The sequence below is a fragment of the Scyliorhinus torazame genome, chromosome 5 (assembly GCF_047496885.1).
Source record: "Scyliorhinus torazame isolate Kashiwa2021f chromosome 5, sScyTor2.1, whole genome shotgun sequence".
Classification (NCBI taxonomy): domain Eukaryota; kingdom Metazoa; phylum Chordata; class Chondrichthyes; order Carcharhiniformes; family Scyliorhinidae; genus Scyliorhinus; species Scyliorhinus torazame.
In genome coordinates, this window is record NC_092711.1 from 69,518,429 (window position 1) to 69,534,483 (window position 16,055).

Sequence of the window (16,055 nt, forward strand, 5' to 3'; positions counted from 1 at the left end):
CGTCTGAACCTCCATGGGTTTACCTCCCTCCCCCCCCCCCCCCCGCATCTGCTCCATGAATCCCTTTAGTTCCTTCGCTACTGCGAAGGACTCCCTCCCTGTCCATGAACTCGACCGGTCCAACCTTGGGTCAATGACCATATTGAAGTCTCCCCCATGACCAGCTTATGCGACTCTCAGTCCGGGATCTGACCTAACACCCGCCTCATGAATTCCACATCGTCCTTGTTTGGTTCATATATATTAACAAGTAGCACCAGCATCCCCTCAAGCTTCCCACTCACCAGGGTGTACCTGGCCCCCACGTCCACCACTATTCTCCCTGCCTCAAATGCCACCCGTTTGTTGATCAGGATGGCGATCCCCCTGGTCTTAGAGTCCAGCCCTGAATGAAATACTTGGCCGTCCCATCCTTTCCTCAATCTAACGTTCCATGTGATCAGCCTAGTCAGGAGGCCCACCTAACTATCCTGGTAATCCCCGCCCATGGTGCCAGACATCCTATCCCCCCCCCCTCCCTCCACTCAAACATACATATTCAAAACATCACAGTGCCCAAAAAAGTCGAAAAAATCCCTCCACCCACTGAAACAAAGTTAACTTACAAATCTGAGCAACGGCCTAAAAAAGTTACAGGGAGCAATGCATATACAGATAAAAACTAAGAACACTTAAACAGAATCGATACCGCAATACCCTCCCCCGAGGTTCAATGTCATAGATTATCATAGAATTTACAGTGCAGAAGGAGGCCATTCGGCCCATCGAGACTGCACCGGCTCTTGGAAAGAGCACCTACCCAAGGTCAACACCTCCACCCTATCCCCATAACCCAGTAACCCCACCCAACACTAAGGACAATTTTGGACACTAAGGACAATTTGTCATGACCAATCCACCTAACTAGCACATCTTTGGACGTGGGAGGAAACCGGAGCACCCGGAGAAAACCCACGCACACACTGGGAGGATGTGCAGACTCCGCACAGACAGTGACCCAAGCCGGAATCGAACCTGGGACCCTGGAGCTGTGAAGCAATTGTGCTATCCACATTGCTACCGTGCTGTCCACCCCATGTCCTCAAACCCCTGCCAGCCTTTTGTCTTTGATAAAGTCCATCGCTTCGTCTGGCGATTCAAAGTAAAGTTCCTGGCCCTCAGTGGTGACCAGTGCCACCAAACTGGGATCCTGCGCCTCCGCCATGCTTTCCCGTGCTGCAGGTTCTACAGTCACCTTCGCTGCTCAACTAATTCTTCTTATACAACCACTTCTGGTCCATGGCTCCATATACCAGTGGGGGATTTCTCCTCACTGTCTCACTCTCCACCGATGTTTCTAATAAAATTCCGGAAAATCAGGAGAAAAGTCCAAAAGGTCCGTCACGAGCGGGAGTTACCAAATGCGCGACCTCCGACTCCATGGCCGCCACCAGAAGTCAAAAGGATGAAATGTAGAGACAGTTTGGTCCGGTGGGATCGTGGAAGGGAGGGAAGCAGCAGAGGCAACTGATCGGATTTACTCGGATTTTTTAAAATTTAAAGTACCCAATTATCTTTTCCACTTAAGGGGAAATTTAGTGTGGCCAATCCACCTAACCTGCACATCTTTGGATTGTGGGGGCGAAACACACGCAGACACGGGGAGAATGTGCAAACTCCACACGGACAGTGACCCAGAGCTGGGATCGAACCTGGGACCTCAGCGCCGTGGGGCAGCTGTGCTAAGCACTAGGCCACCGTGCTGCCCAGCGCTCCTCACAATTCTTGTTGGTGAGGATGGAAGAGAATGTGAGAGCGAGAGTACTTCAAAAGGAACTAACTTGTGTCAGAGATATTAAAAAGTTTCAACACTGCACATTTAACATAAATCTAATTTATTTGACTTTTAGCCAGAATATTAGCCCCTGTAAATGGGCTGGAGTTTGTTATCAGCAGAAAGAGACCCAAATGAACATGGTTCAGTCCTGAATGTGAGGAACAGCAAAATCCAATCACTGCCGTTACTTGTGGCCTCGTTGATGTCTCAGCAGGGAGGATGAAGTGGTGAATCCCTTTCCACACGATGCAGACGAATGGCCTCTCCCCAGTGTGAATTCGCCGGTGCCTCTGCGGGTGGGATGACCGCGTGAATCCTTTCCCACACTTGGAGCAGGTGAACGGTCTCCCCCCCAGTATGAACACGCTGGTGGTTCTGCAGTGCGGATGAGTGAATGAATCCTTTTCCACACATGGTGCAAACAAATGGCCTCTCTCCAGTGTGAATTCGCTGGTGGTTCTGCAGGTCAAATGATCGAGTGAATCCCTTCGCACACTTGGAGCAGGTGAATGGCCTCTCCCCAGTGTGAATTCGCTGATGTTCAGTGAGGTAATATGCTCGACTGAATCCAGTCCCACACTGTGTGCACCTGAACGGTCTCTCATCAGTGTGAACACGTTGATGGCGAATCTGACACCCAGAATCTTTATAGCACTTCCCACAGTCTGGACAATGAAACAGTCTCTCATCAGTGTGAACTTTTTGGTGTCTCAGCAGGTGGTCTGAAACAGTAAATACTTTCCCACACTCTGAGCAGGTGAATGGTCTCTCCCTGGAGTGAACTCGCTGGTGGTTCTGCAGGGCCGCTGACCGAATAAATCCTATCCCACACTTGGAGCAGGTGAATGGTCTCTCTCCAGTGTTTCTGCGTCAATGAGTTTCCAGGTAGGATGGGTAAGTGAATCCTTTCCCACAGTCCGCACATTTCCAAGGTTTCTCCTCAGTGTGACTGCATTTGTGGCTTGTGAGGCCTGATGTTTGACTGAATCCTCTTCCACACACACAACACGTGTACGGTTTCTCCCCACTGTGAACGATGCTTTTTCCTTCCATGTTCAAAGTACGTTGATATTCAGGATATGATAAATTGAGGACACTGTCCGATCCTGATGTGATGCTTGGTTTGAGTTTCCGGACTTTGAAGCCTCTCCTTTGAACACCTTGTGAAACGGATTTAAAACAGAAAATAGGGATGGAGAGAACACCCACAAAAACACAAAGTTTGTATGCAAAAGGTACAGGAGATATGAGATTATGTTTTTCTACAGCGAGCAGCAATGACCTGAAACTCGCTGCCTACGAGGGTGTTTGAATAATTTGATTTCAAAAGGAAATTGGATAGAAATATTTTTAAAATAAATTTAAAGTACCCAATTCTTTTTTCCCCAATTAAGGGGCAATTTCGCGTGGCCAATCCACCTACCCTGCACATCTTTGGGTTGTGGGGGTGAGACGCTCACAGACACGGGGAGAATGTGCAAACTCCACAGGGACATTGACTCTGGGCTGGGATCGAAGCTGAGAAGCCCAGTGCCGTGAGGCAGCAGTGCTCACCACTGTGCCACCATGCAGCCCATGGAAATTGGATAGACATTTGAGGGAAATAAACCTGCGAGGATACAGGGAGAGAGTAGGAGAATGGGTCTGACTGGATTGCTCCCGAGAGCTAGCATCGACTCAATGGGCTGAATGCCATTCTCTGCGCCATCATGTCTCTGACTCTTTTGTGTAATCTAGTTTTGTAATTTAACCCCAGGGGGGTTCAGATATCACTCTGGTAAAGCTGTGCTACACTCCCTCCGAGGCCATTCTATCCTTCCTCAGGTTTGTTGCCCAGAACTGAACACAGTTTTCCCGATTTGGTCTAACCAGGGTTTGTGATTCTTAGGGCATTTCCAGTCACACTGAGACCTGAAATCTCCCCTCACAAACAGAACAGACAAACCTTTTACCTTCCACACCCAGATGCTGCTGATATGGGCAGCACGGTAGCATTGTGGACCGCACAATTGCTTCACAGGTCCAGGGTCCCAGGTTCAATTCTGGCTTGGGTCACTGTCTGTGTGTAGTCTGCACGTTCTCCCAGTGTGTGCGTGGGTTTCCTCCGGGTGCTCCGGTTTCCTCCCACAGTCCAAAGATGTGCAGGTTAGGTGGATTGGCCATGCTAAATTGCCCTTAGTGTCCAAAATTCCCATTAGTGTTGGGTGGGGTTACTGGGTTATGGGGATAGGGTGGGGGGGGGGTGGGCTTGGGTAGGGTGCTCTTTCCAAGAGCCGGTGCAGTCTCGATGGGTCGAATGGCCTCCTTCTGCACTGTAAATTCTATGGTAAGACACACTGCCTTCCTCGGCCAATTGGGAAGCAAAAGGACTCATTCCCTTACAGGACAGTGTTTGACTGTCAGACAATCAACCTTTATCCCATTTTCAATATTTTTATATCCGCTTAAGAGAAATGGTCAAAACAATCTTTTTGACTGTCATAATGATTTTCCAGAGACCCAGGTGTGAATCTCATCAACGCAGAAGGTAAAATTTGAATTCACTGAAAGTCTAGTCGGCAGGGAGCGGGGTTGGTGCGAATCCGGGGAGGAGCAGCTTCGGGACAGTCAGTATAAATAACTTACCTCGGGGATTCACGGCCTAGTCGGCAGGGAGCGGGGTTGGTGCGAATCCGGGGAGGAGCAGCTTCGGGACAGTCAGTATAAATAACTTACCTCGGGGATTCACGGCCTAGTCGGCAGGGAGCGGGGTTGGTGCGAATCCGGGGAGGAGCAGCTCCGGGACAGTCAGTATAAATAACTTACCTCGGGACCGGGAGAGTGCAGAATATTCAGTGTTCCACACTCGGTATTCTAAACCCTGACCTCTCACCAGGCACCTCACAATGGCCGGGCAACGATTGACGGCAGCACCGGACCAATAGGAGGAGAGGGGGCGGGTCCGGAGGACCGGTCGGGAGTAACTGGTCCTCCAACGAATCAGCGTGAATAAGGAGGCGGCACTGGGCTGAGTGAAGCATGCGCAGTGAGATTAATGGCGACGCAGAAAAACGTTCGTTCTCGGATCCACAATCCGTGAAGGTGGGAATGGCGGGACGGAGGGAGAGATGAATCAGTCGGGTCGTTAGACACGCTTCGTGAACATGTTATTCACATCGAAAATCCGGAAAAATAACCTACCGGTGCCTGGGGATCTGAGCGGAGGCCGCAGCTTTGTTACAGCCGAGACTATGCAGCCGCCATCTTTATTTGGTACTGAGAGAGGTGCGCATGCGCACCCACCATCTTTATCGGGGCACGAGCAGCAGAGCGCAGGCTTGGTCGCCATCATTGTTGGGGGCAACGTTTTTCCATAACAGAATGTCCAGCAAACTGCTTCACTCTGAGTTACAAATTCCTATTTATGGGGCAGAATATTTGTCCAGGGCAGTGACAATAATTCGAATTTATATTATGACATGAACAGAATAAAACTTTTAAGACTTTCATTTAAACATTACAAAATGACAAAATTGACACTGAGCCACATGAGGATATATTAGCTTTTAAAGAGAATCTTAATGGAGGGAAGTGAGTCGGAGAGTTTTAAGGAGGAAATTCCAGAAATTGAGGCCTTGGCAATGGTGGAGAGATTAAAATCAGGAATTCTCAAGTGGCTGGAATTAAATGAGTGCAGCGATCTCAAAGGGATGTGAGAGGGGGGAAGGGGCTGCAAAGCACATGTGCGGCCATCCCAATAACATAAGAATAAGATTATCAGAATTAGGAGCAGGAAGAGGCTGCTCTGCCATTTAATAAACTCGTGGCTCATTTGATCATTGTCTTAACTCCATTTTCCTTCAGACAACCAACATCCCTAACTTTTTACTCCTCAGTCGGTAAAACAGCCTTGAATAAATTCAATGGCCCCGCCTCCACTGCTCACTAGGGAGAGAGTGCCACTGGCTACTGGCCCTCTTGAGAGAAGCTATTTCTTCTCATCTCTGTCTTAGACACTCATTTTTAAACTGGCCTTGTAGTTCGAGATTCCCTGTTGAGGAGAAACATCCTTCCAGCACCTGTCAAGTACTCTCAGAATCATTTCTGCTCCTTTAAGATTACCTCTTATTTATTGGCAGCATGGTAGCACAGCTCCAGGGTCCCAGGTGTGGGTCACTGTGCAGAGTCTGCATGTTCTCCCCATGTCTGCGTGGGTTTCCTCTGTGTGCTCTGATTTCCTCCCACAGTCCAAAGATGTGGATTGGCCATGATAAATTGCACTTAGTATCCAAAAAGGTTGGGTGAGGTTGTGGGGATAGGGTGCAGGTGTGGGCTTAAGTGGGGTGCTCTTTCCAAGGGCCGGTGCAGACTCAATGGGCCGAATGGCCTCCTTCTGCATTGTAAATTTTATGATCTAAAATCCAGTCAGTATACACGCACCCTGTGCAACCTTTCCTCATAAAACAAACCCCTTCATGCCAGTAATCAGCTGAGTGAACCATGTCTGAACTGCTTCCAATGTAAGTATATCCCATCTTAAGTAATCCTACGCCAGGAAATGGGGAGAGTGTGTTAGGAATTTATATCATGGACTTTGGAAACTACTTTTACAGGGAGCTAGAACGGGAGGATTTACACACAACAATCTGAGAGAAAGAAAAAATGGTAATCTCTGACGACAATTGACACGTGACTCTTGTAATCTCATTTTACAGGGAGTTAGAAGATTGGAAGACTGTGATTTTTCACTGATTCCAGTGCTTCTGATATCTTTCCAGCTGCAGACTCCATAAGAGGTTTTAAATTTGAAAACAGTGAAATTATTCCAGAGGTGAGTATTATTGAGCATTCACCTATAATTTAGAGTTTTCAGTGTTGTGCTTTATTATCTGTGCTTTGTTATCCAATGTCTCTGAATTATGTTTTCACTGCTGCCCATCCCTCGGCTATGTGCTGCTGATTTACCATCGTTATCTTGCCGTGGTCAGGAATTGTTTTTCTTGCACCAGATGGGTGAGTAAATTTGCAGATGACACTAAAGTCTGTGGACAGTGCGGAAGGATGTTACAAGTTACAGAGGGACATAGATAAGCTGCAGCGCTGGGCTGAGAGGTGGCAAATGGAGTTTAATGCAGAAAAGTGTGAGGTGATTCATTTTGGAAGGAATAACAGGAAGACAGAGCACTGGGCTAATGGTAAGATTCTTGGTAGTGTGGATGAGCAGAGAGATCTCGGTGTCCATGTACATAGATCCCTGAAAGTTGCCACCCAGGTTGATAGGGTTGTTAAGAAGGCATACGGTGTGTTAGCTTTTATTGGTAGAGGGATTGAGTTTCGGAGTCATGAGGTCATGTTGCAGCTGTACAAAACTCTGGTGCGGCCGCATTTGGAGTATTGCGTGCAATTCTGGTCGCCGCATTATAGGAAGGATGTTGGAAAGGGTGCAGAGGAGATTTACCAGAATGTTGCCTGGTATGGAGGGAAGATCTTATGAGGGAAGGCTGAGGGACTTGAGGCTGTTTTCATTAGAGAGAAGAAGGTTAAGAGTTGACTTAATTGAGGCATACAAGATGATGAGGATTAGATAGGGTGGACAGTGAGAGCCTTTTTCCTCGGATGGTGATGTCTAGCACGAGGGGACATAGCTTTAAATTGAGGGGAGATAGATATAGGACAGATGTCAGAGATAGGTTCTTTACTCAGAGAGTAGTAAGGGCGTGGAATGCCCTGCCTGCAACAGTAGTGGACTCGCCAACACTAAGGGCATTCAAATGGTCATTGGATAGACATATGGACGATAAGGGAATAGTGTAGATGGGCTTTAGAGTGGTTTCACAGGTCGGTGCAACATCGAGGGCCAAAGGGCCTGTACTGCGCTGTAATGTTCTATGTTCTAGACATAATTTCTCTTCTGTTCATCAACTGATTAACCATTAAATTCTGCTCCATATTTATTCCCTGTAATTGAAGATTTGAGATTATATCAGACCAGCCATGATCTTATTAAATGATGGAGCAGACTTGATGGGCTGAATGACTGTCTCCTGCTCCTATTTCTTGGAATATCACGATCTCTCGGTCAAGATCAGGAAATGCTGAGTGTCGATCTGTCAATCAGCATGAATTAGCACCTTCAGGAGAATAAGGAGTGTGTATATGGAGTGAGAATGGATGGGGCGAGATAGGAGAGAGTGTTTTTTGTTTGTACAGATGCGTACGTGAAAATTTACAGCTTTTGGGGAACGAGCAACTAGAATTGTCTGTTCTGAATTTCTGAGCTGTACTGACAGTGATGACATTTGTAAACTCCTTTAACAGGATGTTCAAAGGGGAGGATTTGCAGCAAGAAATCTCAAACGAAACTTCACATCGAGATCTGACAGTCACTCGATTCATCAGGACGGGGAATACCATTGGCCATTTTATCATCAATGTGACTGGAAAATCACCGACATAGGACAGCCGCACCATGGGGAAACCGTGGAAATGTGGGGATTGTGGGAAGGAATTCATTTTCCTGTCTGCGTTGGAAACTCATCGACACATTCACACCAGGGAAAGACTGTTCATTTGCTCTCAGTGTGGGAAGGGATTTACTTCATACAACCTGCTGACACACCAGCGAGTTCGCACCGGGGAGACGCCATTCACCTGCTCGGTGTGTAGGCAAGGATTCATAGATTCATCCAACCTGCTCACACACCAGCGGGTTCACACCGCAGAGAAGCCATTCACCTGCAAAGTGTGCGGGAAGAGATTTATTAATTCATCCAACTTGGTAACGCATCAGCGAATTCACTCTGGGGAGAAGCCGTTTACCTGCTCAGTGTGTGAGAAGGGATTTATTAATTCATCTAACCTGCTGACACACCAGCGGGTTCACACCGCGGAGAGACCATTCACCTGCTCTGTGTGTGGGAAGGGATTTATTAATTCATCCAACTTGGTAACACACCAGCGAGTTCACACTGGGGAGAGACCATTCACCTGCTCTGTATGTGGGAAGGGATTTGTTAATTCATCTAACCTGCTGAGACACCAGCGAGTTCACACTAAGGAGAAGCCGTTTACCTGCTCCACGTGTGGGAAAGGATTCAGCAGTACATCCTACCTGCAGAAACACCAGCGAGTTCACAAGTAATTACAGCGGTTGGATTCTGCTGATATTTGCTGCTCTTGATCACATTCAGGACTGAACCACGGTCATTCTAACAGTGGGTGAAGTGGGCGATCAGAAGGTTTCTCTGTGGGCTGGCCAGTCTTCCAATGTTCACTCCAGTGGGCTGATACTCTTTCAGCGAGAGCACTTTTCCACTGAAATGATCCACAGAAGCAGATGTGATACATTAATTTTATCCTGGATAGTACGCAGGAATATAGGAATTTGGAGCAGAAGTAGACAATTCGGCCCTTCGAGCCTGCTCCGCTGTTCAATCAGAACACGGCTGATCTGTTCCTGGTCTCAAATCCACCTCCCATCTATTCCCTTTATCCCTTTAATCTGTTTTGTATATCAGAAATATATTTATCTTCTTGAAAGCATTTAATGACTCCAATTCCACTGCACTATGGTACGAAGTCTTACAACACCAGGTTAAAGTCCAACAGGTTCGTTTCGATGTCACTAGCTTTCGGAGCGCTGCTCCTTCCTCAGGTGAATGCACCTGAGGAAGGAGCAGCGCTCCGAAAGCTAGTGACATCGAAACAAACCTGTTGGACTTTAACCTGGTGTTGTAAGACTTCGTACTGTGCTCACCCCAGTCCAACGCCAGCATCTCCACATCACTGCACTATGGGGCAACGAGTTCCACAAATTCACCACCCTCTGTGAGAAGTAGTTCCTCCTCGTTTCAGTTCGAAATCTATCACCTCTCGTCCTCGATTGCCCCACAAGGGGGAACATTTGGTCTACGTTTACTTTATCAATCCCATTTAGTATTTTATACACCTGATCATTTCCCCCCTCATCCTTCTCAACATCTGGCTTGTATTCGCCTAAACTGCTTAATCTCTCAACCCTTTCATTCCGGGAATCAATCTGGTGAACCTCCTCTGAACTGCCTCCAAAGCCACCGCATCCTTCCTCAAATCAGGAGACCAAAACTGGACACAATACTCCTGATGTGGTCTCACTAACACCCTATACAATTGCAACAACATTTCTCTACTTTTATACTCCAGTCCTTTTGCAATAAACACAAACATTCCATTTGCCTTTTTAATTACATGCTGTATCTGCAGACCGACTTTCTGCGATTCATGAAAAAAGACACCCAGATCCCTCTGTCCAACACATCTTTAATCTGCTTTCCATTTAGATAATTGTCCTTTCTATTTTTTTGGCCTAAACGGATAACCTCACACTTGTCTACATTAAACTCCAACTGCCAAATTTTGGTTCAATCTCCTAGACTACCTATATCTGTCTGTAAATCTTGATCTCCTCTTCACTGTCTGTTTTCCGACTTATTCTACTGTCATCTGCAAATTTTGCTATGTTAAACTCTCTCCCCGCTTGCAGATCATTTATATAGATTGTAAATAGTTGAGGTCTGAGGACTGAACCCTGTAGCACCCCGCTAGTTACAGTTCACCAGCTAGAGAAGGAACCATTTACCCCAACCTCTGCTTTCAGCCAATCCTCAATCCAATCTAATACTCTACCCCCAAGTAAATAATCTTTTTCCCACCACTACATGTATCTTGTCGTTCCGAGTGTTGACCGCACTCTGGACAATCTTTCTCCACTGAATTCTCTACTGCTCTTACTGCCTGTACCATTGAGAGGCCAGTCCACATTCTGATATTATCCGTCCATGCGATCTGAGAGCATCATTGTGCACAATTTCCAGCTGTTTTGCCTGGCAGTACCTCTTTTTTCAACCACTTGTAGTGATCTCTGTATATGTAAATACATGAAGGGTTAATGTGCAGTCTGTATAGTTAGATGATCACTAGAGGGCAACACTAACAGGGAGTACATAAACAAGCTCAATCTGTTTTCCTGTTCTCTTCGGGTGTGTTGTAGCTAGAGAACAGAAGTATAGTAAACTCAGTGTATAGGATAATATTCATAGTTAATCTAATTTTATCTTGTTTAATTTGACAACTAGTAAAAGTATTGAAGAATCAAGTAAATTGGTTAGCTACTCAATAAATAATTTGTTATCACTGGAAGACTTTGAGTATTCATCATCAAAGTTAAGTTAAACTCGGCATAAACAAATGAGTAACATATATTACTCCCAAGTAATATAACACCACTCCCTTCCTATTCACAACACATGTCCAAAATACGTTATCTTCCTCGATATCACTGCCTCAAACAGGTTCCTCTGAACACCAGCTTTCTCCAGCACCCCTCATTCCTCCACTTTGCCACCCGTGACACACGGAATATCCGTCTGAGTCCTTTCATTTCAAACACTTTTTTTCTAGCCTCGTCGCTCTTCTTGATGGTGCAGCTTTCACAGCCGCACATTGTCACCGGCCACACAAGGGCTTTCAGAAGATGAATGTTCATTGTAACTGCAGTCACATAGAAAACAGAGAGTTGGAATAAATGGGTCCTTTTCAGAGTGGAAAGATTTAACGAGTGGATCAGTTCTTGGCTGCAATTGTTCACTTTTCCACTAATGATCTGGAGGAAGGAGGTTTCCACATTTGGACTGTAGTTTAATTTAAAGCGTTCAATTCTTTAATTTAAGATATCCAATTTAAATGGGCTCAAAACTAGGCCCCGTCAGATTACCACAATGGAAATTGTCTTATCTGATCACAGTGATCGGATTTCTTCATTAGAAACCAGTCTATCATCAGTAGTGGAAATTAATAATCGTCTAAGGGCTAAGGTGAGTGACTTAGAAAATCGTTCGCGGAGGCAAATCACCCTCTTCGTGGGTCTGACTGAGGGGATGGAGGGTAAATCCCCACCCCCACGGAATATTGCACCAACATGATTTCCAAAATGGTGGGTGAAAATGTGCTCTCCTCCCCAACCCCCCCCCCCCCCCCCCCCCCCCCCACCTCCCCAAAACCGAAGCTAGATCATGCGACTAAGACCTCTTGCTGGGGACCCCCCACGTGTGGTATTGTTCGGTTCCATAATTTTAAGAAGGAGGAACAGGGCCAGGGAGAACCAGGATGGCCGCTCCGGTTATACCAGGACATAAGCGTGGACCTGGCGAAGAAAAGGACAGCCTTTAACGGGGTGAAATCTGTTTTATATAAACGTTTCTCTGTTTGGCTTGATCTATCCAGCCCGCCTCCGTGTATCTGTCGGGGAAAAGGGTCAATTCTTCAACTCTCCTGAAGAGGCAAATTCATTCATTCAGAATCTCAATTTGAACTCTGTCTGATTCTCTTTCTTAGAATCATAGAAGTTTACAGCATGGAAACAGGACCTTCGGCCCAACCAGTCCATGCCGCCCAGTTTTTACCATTAAGCTAGACCCAGTTGCCCGCACTTCGCCCATAACCCTCTATACCCATCTTACCCATGTAACTATCTAAATGCTTTTTAAAAGACACAATTGTACCCGCCTCTACTACTACTTCTGGCAGCCCATTCCAGACACTCACTACCCTCTGAGTGAAGAAATTGCCCCTCTGGGCCCTTCTGAATCTCACCCCTCTCACCTTAAACCTATGCCCTCTAGTTTTAGACTCCCCTACCTTTGGGAAAAGATGTTGACTATCTACCTTATCTATGCCCCTCATTATTTTATAGACCTCTATAAGATCACCTCTAAGCCCCCTACGCTCCAGAGAAAAAAGTCCCAGTCTATCCAGCCTCTCCTTATAACTCAAACCAACAAGCCCCGGTAACATCCTAGTAAATCTTTTCTGCACTCTTTCTAGTTTAATAATATCCTTTCTATAATAGGGTGACCAGAACTGCACACAGTATTCCAAGTGTGGCCGTACCAATGTCTTGTACAACTTCAACAAGACGTCCCAACTCCTGTATTCAATGTTCTGACCAATGAAACCAAGCATGCCGAATGCCTTCTTCACCACCCTGTCCACCTGCGACTCCACCTTCAAGGAGCTATGAACCTGTACTCCTAGATCTCTTTGTTCAGTAACTCTCCCCAACGCCATACCATTAACTGAGTAGGTCCTGGCCTGATTCGATCTGCCAAAATGCATCACCTCACATTTATCTAAATTAAACTCCATCTGCCATTCGTCGGCCCACTGGCCTAATTGATCAAGATCCCGTTGCAATCCTAGATAACCTTCTTCACTATCCACTGTGCCACCAATCTTGGTGTCATCTGCAAACTTACTAACCATGCCTCCTAAATTCTCATCCAAATCATTAATATAAATCACAAATAACAGTGGACCCAGCACCGATCCCTGAGGCACACCACTGGTCACAGGCCTCCAGTTTGAAAAACAACCCTCTACAACCACCCTCTGTCTTCTGTCGTCCAGCCAATTTTGAATCCAATTGGCAACCTCACCCTGGATCCCGTGAGCTTTAACCTTCTGCAACAACCTACCATGCGGTACCTTGTCAAAGGCTTTGCTAAAGTCCATGTAGACAATCTACTGCACTGCCCTCATCTACCTTCTTGGTCACCCCCGCAACTCCTTATTGGAGTTATTCTGCGTTGTGACATTCGGGAGTTCTTACTGTGTTTGGATATATCAGAGTTACTGTGTTTGGCTGTATATATTCGAGTTACTCTGTGTTTTGAGGTTCAGGAGTTTTACATCGTATAAAATTTAGGGTATGAAGCTATTGTTGGGTTTTACACGTGTTGTACTTTTTCTTCTTCGCACTCTGGTTGCATTGTGAATTATATCAGTGTAAGAGTTTTCCTTTGAATCTATGGTTGAGTGGAGAGCCTCCCAGCTCAGGATGAGGTTAGCTGACGGGAGGGACTGCGAGGTGCTGCAGCTCCTCGTCCCAAACACCATGTGAATAGGAGCTCAGAATATTGTTGTGGTCGGATTATGTTATGTAGAGATTTGGAGATAAGGGATTGTTGGGTAATATTACTGATGGGTGTTATTGGGTTAGGGAGGGATGGGGAGGGCGTTAGTTGTTTGACGGTGTCATTACTCTGTCTGTCTGGTCATTGGGCCAGGCTTGGTTACCGTCCTGGATGGATCTCCTCACCTTTGGCTTGTCAAGATCCCTTGTTTGATATTCTTCACAATTTATGGCTGACCCGATGTAGAACTTAATGGGAGATCTCCACTTGGCCTTGTAACCTGGAATGTTAGGGGTAAATGGTCGAGTGAAGCAGACTGGGGTTTCTGCTCATCTTAAGGGTCGAAACTCGGATGTCATATTTCTATAGGAAACCCATCTATGTGTGAAGGACTAGATGAGGCTTTGCAGATATTGGGTGGGACAAGTCTTTCATTCAGGCTTTAACAGTCGAGCTAGAAGCACGGCAATGCTAATCCATAAATAGGACAATTTACCCCCTCTCGGATTATGGACAATCCCAATGGTCGCTATATTATTGTCTGTGGTTCACTGGAAAACACTCCGGTTATTTATGCTCTCAACTGGGAAGATCCAAATTTTGTAAACTCTTTGGTGAGCCTGCTCCCTGACATTTATTCACATCGGCTGATTCTAGGAGGTGACTTGAACTGTGCCTTGGACCCGAAATTGGACGTTCCATGTCTAAATCTCTGACTCCGTCTGGGATGTCCAGGGCACTGCCCTCATTTAAGGGATGGATTGGTGGGGGGGGGGGGGCGTGGCCTTTTCTGCATCCAAACAGGAAAGAATTTTCCTTTTTTTTCTCATGTTGACCGTGCCTATTCCTGAATTGTTGTTTTTATTGTTAAGTCCCTCCTCCCTTCAGCGGTGACAGCCGAATACTCGGTGATTGTCATCTCTGAATGTGCCCCTCATTTTGTTGATTTTCAAAAAGAACAGGACAGTCGAGGGTTAAGGGGGTTAGGGTAAAATGGGGATAGTTTGATTGTTGTTATAAAGACCTGTGTGTGTCACTTTTCTGAATCTTTACCGATATATTCTGTATACTTGTCTGTTGATATTGCTGTTATTGTTCGTCTTTGGAAATTTAATAAATATATTTTTCAAAAACAAAGTACATTGTATCTGTGTTCACCAGGGAGAAGGACATGACGGATGTTGAGGTCAGGGAGAAGGACATGACGGATGTTGAGGTCAGGGAGAAGGACATGACGGATGTTGAGGTCAGGGAGAAGGACATGACGGATGTTAAGGTCATAGATCGGTGTGTGAACTCTCTTGAGAACGTCAATTTATCAAAGGAGGAAGTGATGTTCATAGAACAGTACAGCACAGCACAGGCCCTTCAGCCCACGATGTTATGCCGACCATTTATCCTAATCTAGGATCAACCTAACCTACACCCCTTCAATTTACTGCTGTCCATGTGTAGTTTGAGCTTCCTCTCTGGAAATCCACCCATTCTTTCTTTATAGAAATTTAGAGTACCCAATTCTTTTTTTCTAATTAAGGGGTAATTTGGCCAATTCACCTACCCTGCACATCTTTGGGTTGTGAGGGTGATACCCATGCAAACACAAGGAGAATGTGCCAACTCCACTCGGACAGTGACGCGGGCTGAGAACATCTGTATTTTTCAGTATTTTCCTGTTTGGACCCATCTGGTTGAGTAAACCATGTCCCCAACTGTTTCTGTGTTCTGACAGCTCCTGCAGACAGCGCCCAGCCACTCAACTCTGGCAGCACCTCATCCACCACTTGCATGGACTCCCAGGGCAGGCTTTTCACCAGGAGAGTTGGTATGCCCACTAAACCTATTACATTATCTTCATGATTCCTTTCCTCACTCACAATTTCCTCCCTTACTGCACTCTGACTGGGTTCAGTTGTCAGGCCCCTCTGTGCAGCGTGACAAGAACATCAATGAATCAATTATTTTCTCTCCTGGCCACTGGGACCCTGAAACTCACCCAGTCACTGTTTCTTTACCAAGTTGGCTGCACATGACTCAAAAGCCCTGGGAGCTGCAAACTTGGGATCTGCAGGTTCTTAATGGGGGATTTGGGGCTTCCAGTGGGTGGAAGCATCCGCTCTACATCTACTTTGTCAATATCGTTTATCATCTTTTATTCCTCAATAACATCTCCTCTCAAGCTTCTAAACTCAAGAGAGTATTGGCCTAAAGCGCTCAATATCTGTTCAGAAGACAAACTCCTCATCTCTGGAATCAATCCAGTGAACCTCCTCTGAACTGCTTCGAGTGCAGTTTTTCAACTACATCCCTCCTCA

The 16,055-nt window shown here is 46.2% G+C and overlaps 2 long non-coding RNA genes across 3 annotated transcripts; one reads left to right on the forward strand and one right to left on the reverse strand.

Moving 5' to 3' along the window:
- Window positions 1-1,857: 1,857 nt before the first annotated feature.
- Window positions 1,858-5,089, reverse strand: LOC140418312 (uncharacterized). The gene is made up of 2 exons (XR_011944928.1): window positions 4,997-5,089; window positions 1,858-2,976 (listed from the first exon to the last, which is right to left on the reverse strand). It is a non-coding gene; the product is annotated as an uncharacterized lncRNA (long non-coding RNA).
- LOC140418311 (uncharacterized) lies at window positions 4,858-9,436 on the forward strand. Of its 2 annotated transcripts, none has more exons than XR_011944926.1 (3): window positions 4,858-5,080; window positions 6,511-6,626; window positions 8,114-9,436. It is a non-coding gene; the product is annotated as an uncharacterized lncRNA (long non-coding RNA). The 2 variants fall into 2 exon arrangements; XR_011944927.1 differs by having other exon boundaries at window positions 4,859-5,068.
- The last annotated feature ends 6,619 nt before the right edge of the window (window positions 9,437-16,055 follow it).